Source organism: Capra hircus, chromosome 18, assembly GCF_001704415.2.
Source record: "Capra hircus breed San Clemente chromosome 18, ASM170441v1, whole genome shotgun sequence".
Lineage (NCBI taxonomy): Eukaryota > Metazoa > Chordata > Mammalia > Artiodactyla > Bovidae > Capra > Capra hircus.
Genome location: NC_030825.1, coordinates 61,878,198 through 61,884,197, shown reverse-complemented (window position 1 = coordinate 61,884,197; position 6,000 = coordinate 61,878,198). Strand labels below are relative to the sequence as shown.

The window sequence follows — 6,000 nt, the reverse complement described above, 5'->3', positions numbered from 1 at the left end:
CAAAGAAACTTCACATTTATAAGAAGAGAAGAAGCCATTCATGCCAGGAAAAAAATCTGAAACAAATTTTAAAAAGCCGTAATTGGACACACATCAATGTTACAACTCAATGATCCATATCAAAACAACCCAACACCCATTTGGATCCAGTTTTCCCCCCACCTGCACTACTAGGTGTTTCCATTTTATTTTGTTTACCTGTCTCCCTGTTTCATTGGTCGCGTGTATTTTTTTGCTCCCCTCTGCTCTCCTGTTGTTTCTGGCCTCCTCTTTGTTTCCTCCCTCACACCTGTCCTGCCCCTCTGTGCAAGCTGTTCTGCCTCTTGAGGTCTTTCTCCCACCCTTTCTGACTGTCATAAATAAAATTTCTGTGTGTTTCTGCCTCTTTCTTCCCCATCTCCGCTTCTTCCCAGCCCTCCGGATACACTCCCTTTCTCCTCAGAGACCCCAGGTGGCGATGCTTCCTTCCAGCTCCTTCTGTCCCTCTGCTCTTCTTCTCACCCTCTGTCCACTTTTTCTCCCAGAACCACATGGCTCTGAAGGCCAAGGTTCCAACTCTTGTAACATTTTCTATTATTCTCTTCATGAAATGACCGTCCTCTGGGATCCCGCCTTTTCACGCTGATCCGGGTTCCCTTCCTTATGCTGCCCTGCAATCTTGCAGATACGACTTCCATCACTTTCAGGTTACTGCTTCTTCGCGTGTCCCTCAGCGACCCTCTACGTTCCCACTCGTTTTCCCTCACTTTTCCCTCCAAGTTTTCCACTTCTCCCTCGGTCTCTGCTTTTCCAGATACCCCCTTATCCAAGTACAAAATGCCTGTCTTCCGGAAAGGACCACTTTCTAACGGGAGGGCGGAGAGGTCCTGGGGACCGGAGAGCATGGGGTATCACACGACCCGCCCAGCTCACCTTCCCCCAGGCGAAGGCAGAAGACGCGGCCTCTGCGGCAGCAGAGCGGCCGGCGCTGCCTCCAGGGACCGAGAGTTCAAGGTTGGGGGGCGCAAATCCACCCCGCGGACGAGTATTTTACATGGGGTGAGGGTGGGGCGCGGGGGTCAGTAGAGGATTTTATGAAGGAAAGAGTCTTGAAAGGCGGTGTCTACGTGGGACGGAAGCAGAAAAGCCAAGGGCAAGGACCGGCCCAGAGCGACTTCACACCAAAAAGAAAAGATACCGGACCCGAAACGGCGAAATCCAGATTTTCTGGGGCGGAGGGCCGGGTCCTGGCATGTTAGATCCCTAGCGACTCCCACACCTTGAGGACTAGGGGTACCGCACAGCACAAGTTCACGGTAGAAAGAAGAAACTTACCTCAGGGCCGTGACCTTGGCTGCGAGCTCCCCACCTTCCGGGTCATTAGGCTGGGCTCCTCGGGTTAGAGGCCGGGTTTCCGGGGCGGAGCCTACCGCCAAGGGGCGGAGCGAGAAAAAGGCCTAGCCCTGCGCCCTGTAAACTGGAGGGACTGGGAGAAGGGAGGGATTGGCTGCCTCAAGTTGTATACTGAGCTACTGCGAATCTGCATTAAAAATCTTTTTTCCTACTTCCGTGACGCCCGCCCCCCACCCCCACACGTTCTTGTTTCTATGGATCATATGAATAATAAAAATTGTTGACAAAAACAAACATTTTTAAAGCACCCACACACAAGCGTGCACACGTACACTCCTTGGTCTCATCATTCAGGTCCGAGTCAGGATTGCTCTGGGCCGCCCCTCCCGCAGGTGAGCCTTTACATCTCGATTTTGCTTCCCATAATCGGCCCGTGGCCGGTGCCTCCCGCAGCAAAGGCTTCCAGGGTCCTACTCCCCATAGGTGCTGAAGAGATGGAGTCTGGTCTCCAAAACCGAGGGCACGAACACCTGTTTATCTTTTGGAGGAACTCCTTTATGTCCATCTTCTAGTCTTTTTATTCTCTCTTGATTTCTATAACAGAATTTCCATATGACAATACTGGCTCTAATTAACACATGTGGTCAATTCTCAGTGAGTCCAGCTTACCCTTGGTACCCTTTATAGGCAGTGGAAAACTTTGCTTCAGTACTTCATTGAAACAAAGCAATAAATAATACTATGATAAAAATAGTTCCTGAGTAGACTGTACATACTTTGTTACATAATCAGCATGGAGCCCTATACCAAGGTCACAGGACAAAAATCTCTGGAACTAAGTCCCAGACTTATGGGACTTGCTAAGTCCCATAGCAAGTGTTGTCATGAATCTCCAGGTCTATCCAGCTAGTTCTGCGACCCCCACATTAAGTAAAACACCTACCCTATTACTCACTCTATAGAATCCTAATCAATCACCAAATACCACCCCTTCCAGTAAGAATTTTCTGTCTGGAGGCTATAAAAATTGGCCACTAGCCCAACAAAGAGGTCAGCTCGCCCTTGAGCCATCCTGCTATTCTAACAGTCTCCCAACTCTACTCTCCTCTCATTCCACCTCATGGCTGGAAATGCTTTTCCAACCTGCTCACAGACCAGGACAATCTGGAAGTTCACAAAAGATTAAATTAACTGTGAACCCTAGTGTAAAGATAGGCCGATTTTGTCTACCTATGTATCATCTGCATAATACATAATGCAACAAGATCTGAACACATCTCTTGCTAGCTTCTACATATGTCATCTAGAAAGTAAAAGTTATCTAAAATGGCTGTATGGTGAAAATCTAAAAAAATATATAAAGTCCATTCTTCAAACATGTTTGCAAGCAAATGTAAAACGAGGAAGAGAAAAAGGAGGTCCTTATTAGAGTTGCACGTTATTGTCAGGACCTCCTGTCTTCATCTTCCACATGTGTGAGTGTCTCTGCAGGGGGTGCCATGTTCAGTGATTGTTCCTATAGGAGTTGGTGCCCTTAACTTTGCTTCAGGAAGAAGGTGGGAAAGATGGGGAGGCGGGCTGTGGGTGTACAGGTCCCATCCAACTGAGTTTCTCTTCCCCAGCTCCTGGCTTGTCTCTCACCGAAAATTTATCTGTGTCGACGGAGACTAGGCTATGCAAGAATTGACCAGGTCCAAGAGATTTTCATGGACTTTTAATAATCCTTTCAGTCCAAATTTGATTAGAAGCTGACATTTAACACTTGGTATTTCTAATCTCTCCATGCTGCAGAATAAAGCATTTCTTGCTAGTAAAAGTATATAGTTAAGGTCAGTCATTAAAATACAATAACTGCTTGAACTTAGGTATCCTTCTTTCAAAATGGTATCTGGAGAGCTAGGTTGCAATCTGTAATGCATCCTGTCATGATTTTAGACACACAGTAAAATCCTTTTCTCTGTTATGGTTCATCATTAAAAAATTATACAAGGATAATTACAATAAAGGTATGAAAGGCCCCGGGCTCCACTCCACTCTTTCTGTCTCAGAGGGAGTTCTGAGGAAAGCGAACCCATGAAGAGGGCCAGAGGGCAAGGACCTAGGCCCTCGCCACCAGCTAGGAGAGGGAGTTTGAAAGCCTGCCAATCCAGCCCTGAAGGAGCCTTCCTGTGGCTTCAAACTCAAGAGGCCCTGAGCCACACCCACACCACTTAGATGCTCCCACATGCAGAAACTGTGGACTATCATCAAATGCTCACTGTGAAGCCTGTAAGCTTCGTACTGATTGGCTACATAGCAGTAGATAATGTGCTCCTGTATGCTCAGTCACTCAAGTCCTGACTGACTCTTTGCAACCCCATGGACTGTAGCCATCCAGGTTCCACTGTTCATGGGATTTTCCAGGCAAGAATATTGGAGTGGGTTGCCATTCCCTTCTCCAGGGGGTCTTCCTGAATCAGGGACCCAACCCACATTTGGAAGATTTTTTTTTTAACCACTTAACTACCTGGGAAGCCTGATTCAAGCTTGATTCTGGCCGGCTACAGGAATGGATATAAAATATATATGCCATGAAAAAAATGAAAATATGAAGGCACTTAAAATTCAAAATGAGGTTCTCACAGTAAGACGAATATGCACATTCACCTAATCTTAATGACTTCAAAATTGTGCTACTTAGGGAATTTTCCAGTGGTCCAGTGGTTAGGATTCCATAGTTCCATTCTAGGGGCCCAAGTTCGATTCCTGGTTGGGGAATTAAGATCCATAAGCCCTGTGGCAGTGAAAAGAAGGAAAGATTTCCTACAATGACATGATAAATTAAGTAAGACATCTGGGCATGAGTGTGTGGAGACAGGTACACTGGCAGTGAGAGATCGGCAACTTAGCCGTTGGATGGTAGGAGTCTAGGGTGCTCTGTGAAGGGTCAATGGAGGTGTTGACTACCCCTAGAACTGGTCATTTAGTTAAGCAAAGACAGGATTGTCTTCGTAGGCAATGGAAATTAACAAGTAAAATGCAAAATTCTGTTCATGCTGATTGCGCATTTTCATTCCAATGGTATTAAGAACATCATTTCCATTTAGAGTACACTAAAATCTGGGAGACAGAGATCAACTGTAGTCCAGGGAGTGTACTTCAAAAGCAATCTGAGGAATCTCATATGAATTACAAAGCTCCAAAGTGGTCCAAGAATTAATACTTGGGAGAGGAGAAAATCTTTTTTTAATTTTAATTGGAGGCTAATTACAATACTGTAGTGGTTTTTACCATACATTGACGTGAATCAGCCTTGGGTGTACATGTGTTCCCTATCCTGAACCCTCCTCCCACAACCCTCCCCATCCCATCCCTCAGGGTCATCCCAGTGCACTAGCCCTGAGCACCCTGTTTCATGCATCAAACCTGGACTGGTGATCTAGTTCACATATGGTAATATATATGTTTCAATGCTATTCTCTCAAATCATCCCACCCTCACTTTAAATCATGTCAACAAGCAGGGTTCCCCTGCAGGGTCCTTTGATACCATTAAACAGCTTAAATGCTGAGGTTCTTGGGCATGTTTATCATTATTACATTTTTTATTACTCCATTATTCATATATATGTGTACATTTTAGTCTTTGAATTTCACTTGATATCACATTACATCCTGACAATGTGAGACTTTACTCCAACCCCATAACTCTGGAAAATAGCCAACATAAAAGAACTCCTTTTCTTCTTTTCTGTGGAAGGAGACCGCTTACTTGCTAAGAACTATGCTTCCTCTTTAATTTCAGTAAGATTCAGGATAGCCTATTTGTTTACTTCAGAAAGAGCAAGAAAAATCTTCCAACTCCCCATCGATTATCTTATGAATGATTACTGTTCCTTTTAGATCTGTGGATGAAAAGCTTAACATGATTTCATCAAAATTTACTTAAGCTTTTCTCCTCTCCCAAGTATGTTAATTCTTGGACCACTTTGGAGCTTTGTAATTCATATGGGACTTTGCCTAACTTGTTATACCTAACTTGTTTATATCCCTGGGTATAAAAGCTAAGTTTTCAATTTGACTTTTGAGGTTTTACAACTTTGGTTGCCACCATTCTGTTTGAAGAATATTTCTTTTTTTTGACTACCCACCAGGCAGCATGGCTTGTGGGATCTTAGTTCCCCTTCCCAGACCAGGGACTGAACCTGCACTGCCTGCACTGGACATGCGGAGTCTTAACCACTAGACTGCCAGGGAAGTCCCTAGTCACAGTATGGTACAATACTTTCAGAAACTGGTACTGCTCTACATTTGTTCCTGCCTAAAGGGAAATGGTTTTTATCTATCATAATCGCGACCTATTTTTTTTGAGTAAACACAACTTCATCTTGGATATTTCTTGTCGAATTCTGTGGTTATCAGTGAACCTGCACCTTATTTAAATATTCATTCTTTGGTAATACTGACCTATGAGATAAAGGTAGAAACATACTTTGGAAATACTGCAAATGCAGTTCCAGAGAATGACGATAAAGTGAATCACACAATAAAGTAGGTCACTCAAATTTTTTATATTCAGACTACATATAAAAGTTCTTTTTTGGACTATAAAGTATGCAATAGAAATGTCTAAAACAATTTTTCAACTTTATCAACCAATTCATTTCCTGCACTGGGTCCTAATCACTGA

The 6,000-nt window shown here is 44.2% G+C and overlaps 1 long non-coding RNA gene across 1 annotated transcript; it reads right to left on the bottom strand.

Moving 5' to 3' along the window:
- LOC108638039 lies at nucleotides 1–2,102 on the bottom strand. The gene is made up of 3 exons (XR_001919562.1): nucleotides 1,665–2,102; nucleotides 1,315–1,405; nucleotides 1–56 (listed from the first exon to the last, which is right to left on the bottom strand). It is a non-coding gene; the product is annotated as an uncharacterized LOC108638039 (long non-coding RNA).